General features: G+C 40.6%; 1 protein-coding gene across 15 annotated transcripts in view; it reads right to left on the bottom strand.

Moving 5' to 3' along the window:
• Nucleotides 1-16,679, bottom strand: part of NCALD (neurocalcin delta) — a 471,461-nt gene that overhangs the window by 294,371 nt on the left and 160,411 nt on the right. For 2 of the 15 annotated variants that reach the window (XM_078353435.1, XM_078353442.1), the window contains exon 3: nucleotides 4,160-4,227. The exons of the other annotated variants lie outside the window; for them this stretch is intronic. The gene's annotated coding sequence lies outside the window, so the exon portion shown is untranslated. The remainder of the gene's footprint in view (nucleotides 1-4,159; nucleotides 4,228-16,679) is intronic. 15 annotated transcript variants of the gene reach the window in all.

Here is a 16,679-nt window from a genome sequence, read left to right as displayed (position 1 = left end):
TGCTAGAGGACTTTAAAGCATCAGAACCTACCCAAGGAAAAAATCAGTTCCTTTGGTAGAATAGGATGCAGTGAAGAATAGAATAGAATGTAGTGAAGCACACTGCCCCTGTCCCATTTTTCAGGAAAAAAAAATTAGATCGAAAACTTCAAATCAAAAAATGTTATTTAACAGACTGTTTTACAAGTAGGAATAGTGTGGCTAGAGGACACGAAAACTGATATCAGAAAAAATGGAAACAGCTCAGCTTGGGATCTGGAGTTATTTGAGTCAGACCTGGTGACACCTGTGTCACTTAACAGCTGGATGACTTGAAGCAAGTCACAGAACCTCTGTGAACTTGGACTTCTCACTTGTCAAATGAGGAAGTAACAGAAAAGGAACAATAATAGCCATGAATTGGATCATTGGCTCCTTTGCTTTTAAAACCCCCCAGAGGCTTTCCACTTCCTCAGCAATTTACCTTGGCGTTGAGGACCCTTTACTTCAGTTTTACCCTCACTCATATAGTCTGATCACCCTAATTGATCCCATTCTTTGAATATTCCAAACTCCTTCCCTCCTTGGGGCTTTGCATTTGCTGTTTCTTCTGCCTGAAACACTCTTCTTGTTACTTAGGTCTCTACCCAAATATCACATCCTAAATTTGAAGCCATTCTCCTCCTCCTCAGGTACCCACCATCATCTTAACAAGCCTGTTTCATTTCCACCATAGCACTCATAGCTTTCTAAAGGATCACAGTTTGGCGTATTTAATCATTGTCTACTGTTCCCATTAGAAAGAACATAAGTGTTGTAACTCTGGTTGTATCCCTAGCACCTTGGACAGTGGCTGGCACATGGTAGGTGTGTAATAAATATGTATAGTATAAATGAATAAATGAATGGTAGCTATTACAGATGGTTTGATGAGAATTAAATGAGATAATATAAGTAAAATATTTAGCACAGAACCTGGTAAATAATAAGTCAATAATGTTGTGGTATAATAGAAAACATCAGGGAACCTGAATTCTAGCCTTGGCTCTGTTTCCAGCAAGAAAGATAACTTTGGGCAAGTCATAACATACTTTAAGCTTTAGTTTTCTCATCTGTAAATCCTGCAATGTAAATTTGAGTATTTCTCAGGTCTTTTCCAGGATTAAAGTTCAATCATTTTTTCTATCTCATGGTCAAAGTTTTCAGTGCTGTCCAATGATAAATTAGTCCTTTGTTGGTAAAAACTGGACTACTGTTGCCTACACAGTATCTCTGAAAGGCTGATTGTGGTAATGCTGGGGTATTTTGAATCCAGTGTCTATTTGATAACTATACTTTTATTTTTAATTGATGGGATCTCACTATGTTGTCCAAGCTGGTCTTAAAAGTCGTAGCCTCCAGATATCCTCCTGCCTCAGCCTTCCAAGTAGCTAGGATTACAGGTATGAGCCACTGTGTCTAGCATGCTAATTATGCTTTTAATTCAAATTTAGAAAGGCTTTTCTAGCCAACTCTGCAGGGACCCTGCATTTCCACTCTATCTCAACTCTCTTCTCTACTCTAATTTCCAAAGGAAAAAACAGAGGCTGGCTTTAGCTTTACAGTCACTTGGCTTGGGCCATAGTGAAATATTTATCAAAACAGAATCCAGAGAAACCTCAGAAAGAGCAGTAAAATTTGGCGTTCCACCCAGTTATATTTAGTGAAATTTCAAAACCCTAGATGAAAATCTACAGTCCAAGAGACATAGTTTATCTCAAAAGAGAGTTCCTAGAAACACTATTAAAGCAAAGGACCAAATGTGGCTTATATGTTTTGTTATTCCAAAATAAAATGCAGAAGTCTATACCTTACTACTCAAAAACCCATAATAATCTCCCCAGTGACACCAAACTCAGTGACTTGGCAATTATTCACCCTTGAAAAATGACTCCTGGGCAACAAGTTGGAAAACAAAGCAATGTGTCTTATAGACAAAGCTGTGTCATGGCAGAGTCTGCCAAACTCCAGTTGGGAGTCTGTAATTCATCTTTTTACCTTGATAATAAATATGATCTACCTACAACAGAAACAAACACAAAAGAAGGATAAACATCCCTTCCATTCAGTTTGCTCTCACTTCTTTATTTGCTCGAGCCAGTCAAGCCAATCTGGTTGCTGGCCTACATAGGACCTAGCTTCAATCAAATTAGTTTTGATGCTTCTGACAGCCTGCTTCCTTCACCCTTTTCTCCTGCAACAGGTTACAAAATTAGTCCCTGAATGAGGTTTGGATCCTTGCTATTCAGAGTCCCTAGACCAGTAGCAATGGCATCACCTGGGATCTTGCTGGACATGCAAAATCTCAGCTACCTCTCCGGATTTACGAAATCAGAATCTGCATTTATAGGATCCCCAGGTAACAGGCATGCACACTATAGTTTGAGAAGCACTAAGTTAGAGTTAAGCCTTTGCAATACTTGAAATTAAATAAACTTAGTCCATATTAATTTGGAATAAAGGAGAATAGATTTTTAGGTTTGTTTCTCATAAAGCAATAACTTATAATTGACCCCACGGGGGGGGGGGGGGTTGTGATAGTATTTTGGTCTTATAATTGATTTTTTCTTTTTATTTACTAGGATTACTCCTACTCCTGTGGCAGGTTAAAAACAACAACAACAACAAAGACGTATTGCAAAATACCTGCAATGTAGTAGTAAATTGGCTTTACAAAGGGAAAGAGACCTGATTCATACGTTTGCCAGTTTCCATGGTGTAAATACTCCCTCACAGTCCATTTCTGGCTGCCAAGAGTTTAATAGCTGGCATACAAAATTCCTGAAAATTTATCAATTGGCTTTTATAAACTCTTATGAACTACTCCAACACACCACTGAAAGGACCTCAAAAAGGAAACCTCTTTTCTCTGAAGCCTCTTCCAAATGAAATGACACCAAGCTAGACTTTCTAAACATGCTTTTCATTATGCCATACCTCTGCTCCAGAACCTAAGAAACTATTAATTACTGAGCACACATTATCTAACCTCCTGTTCCTGCTTTCTTAAGACTCCCTCTCATCTCATTGCACCTCACGTATCCCACTTCACTGTCTAGATCTCCTTAACATGGCACTAGGCTTCCCACTTCTGTTTCCTGCAACCTATCAACTCTCGAGGGCATGACCGAGAAGGCATGTGACTCCAGTTGTTTCTGGCATCACTTCCCACAATGGGGGACGGAACTGCTGCCGGATGGAACTGGCACTGCAAATGGCAGATGAAGGAATGGAAAGAACCTGCAACTGGCAGATGAAGGAATGGAAAGAACCTGCAACTGGCAGATGAAGGAATGGAAAGAACCTGCAACTGGCAGATGAAGGAATCGAAAGAACCTGCAACTGGCAGATGAAGGAATGGAAAGAACCTGCAACTGGCAGATGAAGGAATGGAAAGAACCTGCAAATGGCAGATGAAGGAATCGAAAGAACCTGCAAATGGCAGATGAAGGAATGGAAAGAACCTGCAACTGGCAGATGAAGGAATCGAAAGAACCTGCAAATGGCAGATGAAGGAATCGAAAGAACCTGCAAATGGCAGATGAAGGAATCGAAAGAACCTGCAAATGGCAGATGAAGGAATGGAAAGAACCTGCAAATGGCAGATGAAGGAATCGAAAGAACCTGCAACTGGCAGATGAAGGAATGGAAAGAACCTGCAAATGGCAGATGAAGGAATGGAAAGAACCTGCAACTGGCAGATGAAGGAATCGAAAGAACCTGCAAATGGCAGATGAAGGAATCGAAAGAACCTGCAAATGGCAGATGAAGGAATCGAAAGAACCTGCAAATGGCAGATGAAGGAATGGAAAGAACCTGCAACTGGCAGATGAAGGAATCGAAAGAACCTGCAACTGGCAGATGAAGGAATGGAAAGAACCTGCAAATGGCAGATGAAGGAATGGAAAGAACCTGCAACTGGCAGATGAAGGAATGGAAAGAACCTGCAACTGGCAGATGAAGGAATCGAAAGAACCTGCAACTGGCAGATGAAGGAATGGAAAGAACCTGCAAATGGCAGATGAAGGAATCGAAAGAACCTGCAAATGGCAGATGAAGGAATGGAAAGAACCTGCAACTGGCAGATGAAGGAATGGAAAGAACCTAGGCATTGACAATATATTAGAGTTTCTAAACCTACCTTTCCTGAAACTTGCTCTTCTTAGGAACTTTCTGTTATATGAGCCAATAAATATCCAAGTTTCATACCTGCAACGGAAAAACAAACCTGATAACAGTGGATCTAAAAGGTAAGTTCCTTATTAGCAAAACAAGCTACTGTGAATTCAAATGAGGGCATCACAAACACAGCCTATCAGCCCCACAATCTCAGGAAGAGAGAAACCATCTGGAAAGATATCACTAAGAAGTCAATCATGATAAGAGTGTCATACAGTAGTTCACAGTCTCATTGAATCTTAGATACGTAAAGGAAATGGTCTCTACCAAAAAAAAAAAAAAAAAAAAATCCATGACAGGAAATAACCAGCTTCTTATAATGAATGGAACATCATGTGTTTCCAAGGCAGTACAACCTATTATTTTAAATTATTTGTTATGAGCTAAAATAAGCTTTTCTTTAATTTCTAGTCATTAGTTATAATGATCTTCTCTTAAACCATGCATTAAAAAATCTTGAGATATATGAAAATATTGATCATGGCTCTCTTCAAACTATCTTATTCTAGAGTTTCCAGACTGCTGACCACCTCTCACCTGTGAATAGAAGGACAGAACTCAGTGGCATGCCTCTAGACATATCCCTCCGCTTTGACATCAGCTTATATTAATCTACTTTCTTTGCATCCAATGATATCATCTATTACAAATCTAAAGTTTCTCTAACTTGACCACAAGAATACAGTATTAGTTAAGGTAACACCAGTTTCTATAACCAATAACCCTCTGAATTTCATTGGTGCAATCCAAGAGAAGTTTTTATTTCTCCCTTGCACAGATTCAAAGGCAAGGTTCTGACTGGTGATGACTCAGGGTCCCAGTAGCCTTCCATCGTGTGGCTCCACCACTCCACTGCTGGGCTTCCAAAGCCACCATAGAAACAGTATGAGGACAGTGCCTGGTCAAAGGTGTGGTTTGGGCCAAGTTTGGAACTGGCACACATGACTTCTGCTCATACAGTCATTTTATGTGCCATAACCCAGAGACTTAGCTGTGTAACCAGAAGGAAGAGGATATGTTTGATGAAGAGCGAGCCAATCTCTGCCACAAATACCATATTAAAATGTCTAAACAGTTGTCTAAATGTCTAAACATTTACAGAAATCGAAATTATCCATGAGGACAGTCAAGGATTTGCCTAATTTTGAAAGAAGAATGATGTCTCTTTTTCTTTTTCTTTTTTTCCTCTGCTCAGAAGCCTGCAGGGGGAGAAGAATGATGTCTCACAGGAAAATAGGTATGGCAGCACACATATTTCATAAAAATAGAAAATGTTTCAGCACAGAATGGGAAACACGGAAGGAAGAGTGACTCCAAAAGGCTTCTTAAGGAGTGTGTTAGGAATGCCCACTTCTTCTCAAGCATGAGAAAAGAGCAATAGCAGATTGAAAGTAAAAACACTTATTTTTGGAAAAGATTTTCTATTGCCTGAATAATTTGTAAGGAATAGCAATGCTGTGCTGTGTTATTCCTACATTACTCATATTTGTCACTTAATAAAATGAAATAGATCAAAAAGAATAAACTGATAGGTATGACTGGGTGAAAAGAAAAGCTTTTGTATGTTAATGAACAGCATAAAAATTTTAGGAACATTCTTGCTATGATTATGACAAAGAGCTAATATCCCTAAAATATAAATAACACTTGCAAATAATGTAATAATAAAAGGTAAATACTCTGATGGAAAAAATAAAGAACATTATTAGATATTTCACTAAATACAAAGTATCAGTAAAATAAAATAGTTTAACTCAATGGCAATCAAAGCAAAAAAAAAGAGAGGAAGAGTAAAGTTACACGTTTTTTACAAATCAAGTTGGCAACCATTTTTTAAAAAATTAGAATACATGTTGGCAAGAATATGGTAAGCTTCACATTCTTATCTGGAACTGTGTGACATAGGTATGGAGATGCTTAAACTTGCTCTCCAATCTAAAACTTTCATATTCAAGAGTCCACCTTAAAGGAATAATCAGAGAAGATCACAGAGATTCAGGTGCAAGTTTGTTCACCATCGAATGCTTTCTAATGATGAAGATGGAAATGCCCATTGTGTCCAACACACTGCTTAATTAAACCACGGCACATTTATACAAGCGAATGCAGCCATTAAAAGTCATGTTTTTGAAAAATAATAATGAAATAATATTATATGGGGGAACAAATTAGGATATAAAATAATATATTCATGATGCTAATTTTAGAACATATATGTGTGTGTTCAGTAGTATATAACGTATCTAAGATAAAAAGCAGTTGGAATGCCTGATGAAGGGAAAGAACTAGAGCTTTCAAAACAGCTGCCAAAAATTTTTGGAACAAACTAAATTCAAATTATTTTCATTTTTTACCTATCTGTTGGTGATAACATAGTTTTAGCAATTGATTTGTGAACAGCGTTATAAACCACAATGGAAGTTGCTAAGCAAGTGTGCTAGACTCCCATTTTTCTAAGAGGAGGAAAGCAAACAGCATCGAGGAATTCAAAGGAATGTTTAAAATCCAAGGATTTTTATTAGGAAGACAAGTGCGTCTTCACCACATTTTGATGTAAAAACAATATAACTCCAAGATCGAGTCCTCATTTGGTAATAAAAATGCCTTTCTTCCTGAGAAACCCTAGTCTGATGGAATGGGAATCTTAGGAGCCCCTATTCAATCCAAGTAGTCAGACGTGGCTACTGTCTCTTTGGAGAAGAGGAAGAAGACAGTTGAATCAATTGGTTAAGTGTCCCATGCTCTGCCACAGAGACACCCACAGTGGTGCTGCTAAAAACACAGTCCTCCAGTGCCAGGGCCTGCCAGCTAGCAGGCATCTCAGAACACAAGGGCCTAACGGGTTATCAGTGCCAACAAGAGTCCTGGGAACCAAGGCCCCGCACTGCTACCAGCAAGGCAGCAGAGGGTGAGGATTGTTCTCTCCCAGCCTCACTTTCTTGGACTCTACCCCAAAGTAGGCCTGCATTCCCAGCATTAGAGCTGCTTGTTGACACAGCTCTTGAAATTCACACTCACACACACACACACACACGCACACACGCACAAATGCACTCATCCTCAGAGTCATTTCAGGCCAGATGCTCTGCCAAGGCAGGTTAGCCAAAGAAGTTTCAGCATCAGCAACCTCCCTTCTGACAACTCCAGTGCTGTGTGACACCCAGATCCCTAGCCATGAGAACAAGTCAGAGCCTCAGAGGGAAACAGAATATGATGGGTTGCTCCTTAAGAGGTGTTAAGCAAATCAGCTCATCACTTTCAGCTTTGTATGAAAACTTATGACCAGTGTTACCCATGTACGGACCTCCAGGTTTCTCAAACTCTGGAGTAGGAGGTACTAGCTTTATATCTACGTAGCTAAAAGAGGCTACTCAAGTGGGTCTTCGCAGAATGAAGAAGTTTTGCTCCAAGATGAGGAAATCACAAAAGCTGGAAACAAATGGCCAACTCTAAAGGGCAGGTTTTCTTAAATGAAAAAAAATAATAATAGATTTAACTTCCAATTCATGTAGCCCCTTGTACCTTAAAGCAATTTTTCTGGATCAAACAAGGAGATCAATACATAATTTTTGTGACAAATAGATTTTTCCAGGCTGTAGTTTAATCTAGGACTAAGCCATGGTAAAAAAAAAAAAGTCATGACCTCATTTCTTTGCGGTCAGGGGTTGACACCAAAGTACTGCCTAGAGTGCTCTGCTGTCAGAGCTCAGTCTTTTTATCCCTAAGATGGGTCTCAATGCCCCCTGACTCATAGGACGCTGTGAAAAATCCACGCTATAATGCATGCACTGTTACGGCCCAGTACCTGGCACAGGGAAAGGGCTTGTAGTTTCTTTCTCCACTCTCTGTGCCTGCCATCTAGCCACCCTTTCCCCAAAACCCTCCACATCACTCTCACGTAAAATAAAAAATGCTGGTCCAAATGGCATATGCCTTCTTCACGTTGTGTTCTTCAAATTCTATCGTAAAGTTTTTTCCCCTCCAAGTAAAATCTCAGCAAAAGTCCTGAAAGAGCTTGACTGAAGCCCCATTGTCTGGTGAAAAAATACCAGCTAGCAAAATGCAATCCAAGCATCTCTGAGGACCCCAGTTGCTTGAGAATCCAATCCTGAATGAGTTGTGATTAGATTCTACTGTGTTCACAGGAGAAGCAGGTTGGAGCTTTCATTGGTGCAGCCTTAAACCACCTTGGAATTTGGCAACACTAGCAGTCTCTGCAAGTGAGGAAAGCGCCCAGGGCAGAGCCGAGCACACCACCTGTCTCCATTAAAACTGGTGACATACAGAACCATTTGTTCCTTACAGTTCTCAGCACAAAGCGACAGTTATTGTTAATTTTAAAAAAATATGGTATCATCCAGATTATGTCTCCATTTTTATCTAAGCCAAGCTCTGCAGGCCCATTCTCACATTAAGGGGAGAAATCTCCTACCTGTATTAGCTAGTGGATATACTATTCTGAATGAATTGAGAAATCTGAGTGGGTTCTATTATTCAAGATTCCATTCTCCTGTTTCTGAAGAGCCTTCAATCTATTCCCCCTACACTTCGAAATGATGATGTGGTTACTTTAACATAATTTTTAGCTTTTCAAAGCCCTTCAACATTTATTTATTTGACTAGTAGAAATTTTTAAAAAGATACAGAGTGGGGGAGAGTATTAATTAATTATCACATCTTTTAATGAAGACCTAAGTAAAACACAGGTCTTCTGATTTTCAGACAGGGCCAATGGCTAAGAGCCCAGGGTGGCTTCTGCCTGGCACAAAAGACACACCTCAGAAGGACTTTTTAATTTCTTCCAGCATGAAACTTCATCTTGGTAACTACTACCAGATAATGGATAACATTTCATTACGTTTTGTGATACATCTAGAATTTTCCATGTTGACTCATATGAAATGACTGATGTTTGGCTGTTTTTGACTTACAAAGACAATTTCACATGATTCAACCTAATACTTTACAACTTTCATCCTCCTGTAGACTAGATAGGCCCAAGCTCTTAGATTGATTTCAGGTCTGAAAAATGTAGAAAGTAGAAATAAATCTAACAGAGAGAGAGAGAGAGAGAGTGTGTGTGTGTGTGTGTGTGCGCGTGCACACACACACGTGTTTACAGATAATAGCGTGTACATCATTTAGCTTAGCCACTTAGGTACAATCCTCAAAGTGCTGTCAGAGAAATACTATAGACAATAATAATAATGATGAGAAGGAGATGACAGATGAGGAAAAGCAGCTCTATAAATATTAAGTAACTTACCTGTAACTTGATTCTTACTGGCTTTATTTTTCCAATCCCTGATTTATCTCTGTAGTGACTTAGCTATCACAGATCATTTCTCAGCCCAAGTCCCTACTTATTTCAGTTTCTACTCTGCAGAGTATTCGAAGGCAGGAAATAACCTCTTCAATGCCTTTTACTCTTTAATAAGGAAATGATGGAGATTTTGTTCATTTATTTAGATTGCTTCTACTGGTTTCTACTTTTTCTCCCAACCTCTTTTTACCCACAGTGATCCTTTAATTGCATTGTGTATTATTGCATTGTAATAGTGCTATAGGAACAAATTCCTTCCTTGCAAATTTTCCATCAATGGTACTGCCTGCCCCCTCCTGGAGGACAGATTTCTACCATTAAGAGAGTCTGAACTTTTTGCAGAATGTTTGTGGCCTCAACCACAAAAGCTCTATCTACTCCCAAAATTGTTCTGGCTGAATAGGATAACTACATTCTAGCAGTGCATTACTCTACACAGCTGTTAAGTTTCAGGTCTCAAAGCCTAACATGGTTTAACAGAAACTAGACTGCTCCTAAGAAGGCAAATGGCAGAATTCTGCTTCTATCGTTGTTGTAATTGGATTAATTTTTTAATTCAGAAGAACCCCATAAACCCACTAAGTTGCATCAACTGTGTTTGCTACAAAGCTGTTCAAATCTATCCCCTCATCCAATGCCAAAAGTCATTCCGTTGAAGTCTTCTAAAGATATTGCCACAGTTTAAATATGGTTTTCCCCTCCAATACTCATGCTGAAATTTGATTGCTGTTGTGGTCATGTTGCAAAGTAGGGCCTAATGGGAGGTGTCTGGGTCATGGAGACAGATCGCTTATGATGAGTATGTTAATGCCATCTTAGAGGAGGGAGTTCATTCTCGAAAGACTGGATTAGCTGTTATAAAGTGAGGTCCCTCCCTGTATTTGCCTCCTTGCCTTTCTGCTTCTCTGCCATGTCTTGATGTGGGACATGGCCCTCACCAGAAGCCAAGCAAATAGTGGGACCATGGCCTGGGACTCTCCAGACATCAGAACCATGAGCCAAATAAACTTCTTTTCTTTATCAATTATCCATCCTTGGGTACTCTGTTACAGCCACACAGAATGGACTAAGACAGATATGAAGCATGAGGTGTCAGTGTGTATTGTGGTCTTCAGCTTGATGACTCCTGTCTGCAGCATCACTCCTTCCCTCAGACAGTAAAGGTTAGGTGATTGATATAGTTTGGCTCTGTGTCCCCATCCAAAGCTCATCCATCTCAAATTGTAATCCCCATAATCCCCACGTGTCAAAGGCAGGACCTGGTAAGAGGTGATTGGATCATGGGGGCAGTTTCTACTATTCTGTTCTCATGATAGTGAGTGAGTTCTCAGGAGATATGATGGTTTTATAAGGGGCTCTTCCCACTTTACTCAATTGCCCTCTCTTGTCTGCCACCATGTAAGATGTGCCTTTGCTTCTCTCTCACCTTCTGCCATGATTGTAAGTTTCCTGAGGCCTCCCCAGCAATGTGAAACTGTGAGCCAATTAAACATCTTTCTTTTATAAATTACTCAGTCTCAGGTATGCCTTTATAGCTGTGTGAGAACGGACTAACACAGTGATGGTCCCAAGTGATGCCAACTAAAGGCATAGTGGGCATGAACACAAAGGCATGCCCCCTGTTCATGGCTGAAATGGCTTAATAAAAGACCCTGAGACCCCAGAAGGACTGACCGACCTCTTGACTCTATTTTTCTTTACCTGGCTGCCCACCTAAACCCAATTATGCTCCTTCTTTCCTTCATCTTATAGCTGCCACATATGAGAAAGCTGGAAAAGACATAAGAAAATATGTAATGGCTTGCAGAAAGCCATGCTGTCTTCTGTAGCTGGGAGGTTGGGCTCTTAGATTCATCTCGGGTAGGAAGAGAATCGGACCTGAACAGGCTTTCAATGTATTCTCACAGAATCTCTCACAGGAACCCACTGGTTCACTAGAGGTGTGTGAGGGGAAGGAGGATGCTGATGAGTATGAAAACTGACATGCAAATTTAAACCTCTACCTGTAGAAAGCACTGGCAACAAATAAAAGCACAAGTCAAGAACATGGAAAAAGTCAAGTACTTCTGATGACATTGCCACCAGGACTGCTGGAAAAACAGTGAGGGGGCAGGACTTTGAATGGAGTCAAAGCTTTGGGGTCAGGCACAGCTGGACTCTGGACTCTGGTTGGGCCATTCATAGGCTATACTACTATGCACATCTCAGCTTCCTTGCCTCTAACTGGGACAAAAATATCTATTTTAAAATGTTGTTGTGGGGATTAAATGAGATAACTCATCTGCTACTCCAGAAAAGTGTAACTATTTTTTTCCTTCTCTTCCCCTTATTTTTGTTAGGATGGCCTTGATAAGAATAACATGGCTCAGGACCCACTTTTCAATCTGAACATAAGTTCTGCAGGGACAATGATATTTGAAAGCTTACCATGAAATCTGCTACTCAGTGAACTCAACTTATTTCTAGAAGGTTCATTACTAAGGGCAATTTTGAGTGTCCTCAGTGCCTGGCACTGCACTGGAAGTTACTTTTTCCCAAACTAAATACATAGTTTAGACGTAGTTTAATGTCCATTGTGAGGAAAACATATAGTTAATATTGAGATAAAGCCTTGAAAGATAAGCAAACCCTTCTCTCCATGATGGGCAGTGCTCCAGTTGGTACAATTCCACTCTCCTGAGCTAGGCCACACTATTCCCAAGTAGCTGGGACTACAGGCAGGTGCCACCATGCCTGGCTAATTTCTATATTTTTAGTAGAGACAGGGTTTCACCCTGTGGTGAAACTACTAGGGTGAGCTGGATCTGGACTGAGGATCAGCTCACAACAGTCAGTCAGTTTGTTCATTTACAGTAAGAAGAGACAATTGTCACTTTAAGAGCAACTGGATGAGCCAGGGTGGAACAAAGAGTCCCCAAAATGCTCCATGAAAAAATTAATGAGAATGGGGGATACTGAGAGGTCCCCCAAAGCAGGAGTGATATGAGGAGAAGGGCAGTGATATGGATGGGGCAGGAGGCCAGGGCCAGCACCTTGACAAGAAAAACAAGGAGGAAAATTCACAGAACAAAATTTTCTGTTCCAGGTATGAGAACAGAGGACCACACTTTGTTCAGATTTCCTTAGTGTTTCCCTAATATCCTTTTTCTGTTCCAGGATCCCATCTAGGTTACCACATTGCATTTCATCACCATGTCTTCATAGGCTTCTCTTGGCTGTGACTGTTTCTCAGTCTTGCCTTGCTTTTGATGTCCTTGAGAGTTTTGAAAAGTCCTGGTAAGGCATATCATAGGATGGCCCTCTATTCCAAGTTGTCTGATGTTTCTCTCATACTAAGATTGAGGTTAGGGATTCAGATGACTTAGACTTCAGAAGTAAAGTGCAGTTTTCATCACATCGTATCAAAGGTGCTATTCCCCAGGATATCGTTTTTTAAAAAGAAAACTAACCCTAAATTATCTATGTGGTACTGTTTCCCAGCTGGTATCCACAGATAACTAAGAGCATCCACTGCACACAAATGGCATGTATAAGAATTGTTTGGGGTAAACCAAGGAGAAGAAGTTGGTAGTAAGTTCACACAGAGCAGAGAGGGGAAGAGTCACAAGTGAGGCATTCTCAGCATGTGACCGAGAGTTCTGTAGCAACCAAAAATCAGAGCCAGAATGGACCATGAGACCATAAGCTTCTAAGGTTGCAGAGCACCTAGGACAGAGTTCGAGTGCGTTTTATATATCAAAGAATCAGCTGACCCTAGTCAACATCTGAGTTACAAATTCTTCTGCACTTCACGTATTTATTGAAGAGCTACTGTGAGTCAGGCACTGTACCAGGTGCTGAGAGCTACTATCCCCAGCTAAAAGATTACTGCCCCAAACCCCCTTCTATGTAGAAATTCTGGAGCTACCCCATGTGACATAGGGAGGCAGTATATTATCATGGCCCTTTGACAAGAAAATGCAAGCACAGAAAGGACAGGCACTTGCTCGAGCATGTGGGATGTCATGTAAGTCAAGTACACAACAGGAATTAGAACAACTCTGATCCTGCCTGCTGAAGCCCCTCCATTAAAAAATATATGATAACTCACTGCTTACATGGCTAGCTCAAACACATAAGCTGATATAAGCAAACATGCAATGATACTTTCTGCAATTTTTTGCATGTTCAAAACACCAATAAAAGATAGTAAAGCAACTAATGACATGCCAACAAGGGTTAACTGCTATTCTAGAAATTATACATACATTCAGGGTAGAAAGATCTATGGGAAAACACCTTAGCTAGGCCAGAAAGGACAGGAAATGGGAAAATAGCACTTCTGGCCATAAGCCAGTGCTAATATTTTGAAATGAAACAAAATATGTATCTATGTAAGCATTAAATAGAGATACCACACATGCTGAATCAATCCAACTGACACATATACACAATGCCATAGAACATTTGAGCAAGAGAGGACTTTAGGTCATCTCAACCAGAGGTTTTTTCAATGTTTCTTAAGTCTTAGAATCTTACATACAAATGAAATATTATAAACATTACATTAGTTGAGTGAATTGGCCCAGTGACCCCTTTGGCTCTAAGGGGATCAAATAACACTGTTTGAAAACCACTTCTCTAATCCAATTTCCTTATTTTACAGGACTATTTGAAAGTATGCCATGAGTATGGAAAAATTGTGTGTACTGGTGCAGTGAGGGTTGTTTTACTCACAGCCTTAAGTTTATTTCTTCACGTTCCAAAAGTTTGCAATAGCTGCAAAGGCAGTGCTTCTCAAACTTCAGTGGGCATAGCAATCACCTGGAGAGCTGTTAAAATGTGGCTTTCTAAGCCCCACCCCCAGAGACGCTGATTTAGAATGTTGGGGTGTGGTCATGGATTTGCATGTCTAATAAGCTCCCAGGTGCTACTCCTGGGGCCTCACCATGAGTGTCAGTGAGTGTCACCATACTAAAGAAAAGCCTACAGGAACAGCCTTGCTCTACTGGAAAATGGGGCACCAAAAATAACCCTTGCAAGGCTCCTGCGCCCAACACACCAAGGTGCTTGCAAATACTAGCATTTGTTCAAATGATTGAATTTGGAAGACCTCTAAGATCTAAGGCTAGCTGCTGCCAGTGAGCAGCAACTTGACATTGGCAATATTACATCTGCTTGGGAGAGTGCCAAGGTTGACCTTCCAAGGTGCTCACATAAATGTCCTCATTTTAATATGGAGTTTTCAGACTTTCCAGGCTTTCTGTGTCCTCTGGTGGGTTTGTGTGGAGAGCATGCAAGCTGTGTTTTCTACCTTCTTTTTTTTTTTTTTTTTTTTTGAGACGGAGTTTTCGCTCTTGTTACCCAGGCTGGAGTGCAATGGCGAGATCTTGGCTCACCGCAACCTCTGCCTCCTGGGTTCAGGCAATTCTCCTGCCTCAGCCTCCCGAGTAGATGGGACTACAGGTACACGCCACCATGCCCCACTAATTTTTTTTGTATTTTTAGTAGAAACGGGGTTTCACCATGTTGACCAGGTGGTCTTGATCTGTTGACCTCGTGATCCACCCGCCTCGGCCTCCCAAAGTGCTGGGATTACAGGCGTGAGCCACCGCGCCCGGCCTTCTACCTTCTTTTTTACCTTGTATCTTCTCTTTGCATTTCACCTTCACTCTCCAACCTATTCTACCCTGCTCTGGGTCTTGTACAATTGGCCCTCATGACTAAAGCAATGGTTCCCTTATGCCCTGACTGCTGTACTCACAGAAGGCATTGGCAGGAGGTTGGGAGATGGGAGAAAAGCATCCACTTCCCTAGCTTCCTCCCTGCCAAGATGCTGTGGGTTTGCTATGTGCTGTTACCATTTTCAAAGCTCCTTTTAGGTGCCCAGCTCTTTATAGCTTTTCTCTGTGGGTTCTGGTAACTCTTCATGCCCTACTTTTCCAGCCTAGAGGCATTAAAGGCTCTCAGCTGTAGCCAGCCCTGGATGCTGCACTATCTCTAAATGATTTCTATAAACCCCGCCCTCACTTTCACAAGTCATCCCTTTGTTAAATTCTCCTCAAATTACCCATTTGAGTGCCTGCCACCTCCTGTCGGAACCCTGGCTGGTACACAAGCAATGTCTCTTTGATTGTTCTCCTGAGAGACCTGGGCTTGGGGAACCCCCCAACAACAATGACCTTCTCTCTCTATGTTAACTTCAGTTTAGCAAAACTCCCCTCCCCTTCCCTCACTCACACAGGGAAGAAGAGATAAAATAATTTATTTGAACTCAATTCACACTTTTGGAAACTCGAATGTTCATATTTAAGCTAGTGTAGCATCTGATGTATGCAATAGCTTAAAGACTCAAAGCAATATACAAAATAAATTGTACACATAGATTCTTTTAGATTTTATTTGAAGCTTATTTATTTTTTTGATGGTTTGTCAAGTATTTTAAAGGCTGATTCTTCCATTAGGAGGACGCCTGTCATTCGATAAATGTCAGCTATTCTTCAACAATATAAACCAAGCTCTTACTATGCGTCAGGCATGTGGCCAGACCCAGTGTATACCCAGGTGAATAGTCTGACCCCCTGCCCTCGTGGACATCACAGTCTAGCAAAGAAGGGAAGTACTTAAAAATGAACCACAAAATTTATTCTTAAATTATTACTGTGATAAGAGCTATGGAGAAGAAACATGGACACTGTAAGAGCATCCAAGGCAAAGGGGCAGGAGGGGGGAAAGAGGTAGTAAGGGGCTGAGGACAGTGCCAGGAAGTTGGGGTGGGCCCCCGACCATGCCTAGGAAATAGCAGGCTTACATGAAGATACTTCGTCTCACCACGATCTTTTCTGAGCCCTTTCCTGATGGAAATTTAAAGAGAAACAAAGACATATGAAAATGTGAGTTATCTGGCAGAGAAAAATGGTTATTTCTCCTTTCCACCTTTTTGTTACCTCTCTCTCAGCAGGTAATGAAAAGATGCAAAGGAAAAATAGCCATCTGCCCAGCATGAAACATTTACCCAGAATTTTTTTTTACAGTGAAAAAAAAAGAAAAATATTGTGGTTGTTAACACGTGTTTTCGCACTAGGAGAACAAGTCTCTATTTTCTATTTTTGTCCTAAACTATATTTATTCAACATTCACACTCTATGTTTGGATACCTCTGCTGAAAAGCTAAAAGTAT

The sequence above is a fragment of the Callithrix jacchus genome, chromosome 16, assembly GCF_049354715.1.
Source record: "Callithrix jacchus isolate 240 chromosome 16, calJac240_pri, whole genome shotgun sequence".
Classification (NCBI taxonomy): Eukaryota; Metazoa; Chordata; class Mammalia; order Primates; family Cebidae; genus Callithrix; species Callithrix jacchus.
The sequence above is the reverse complement of the archived record's forward strand: the minus strand, read 5'-3'. Positions and strand labels throughout refer to the sequence as shown.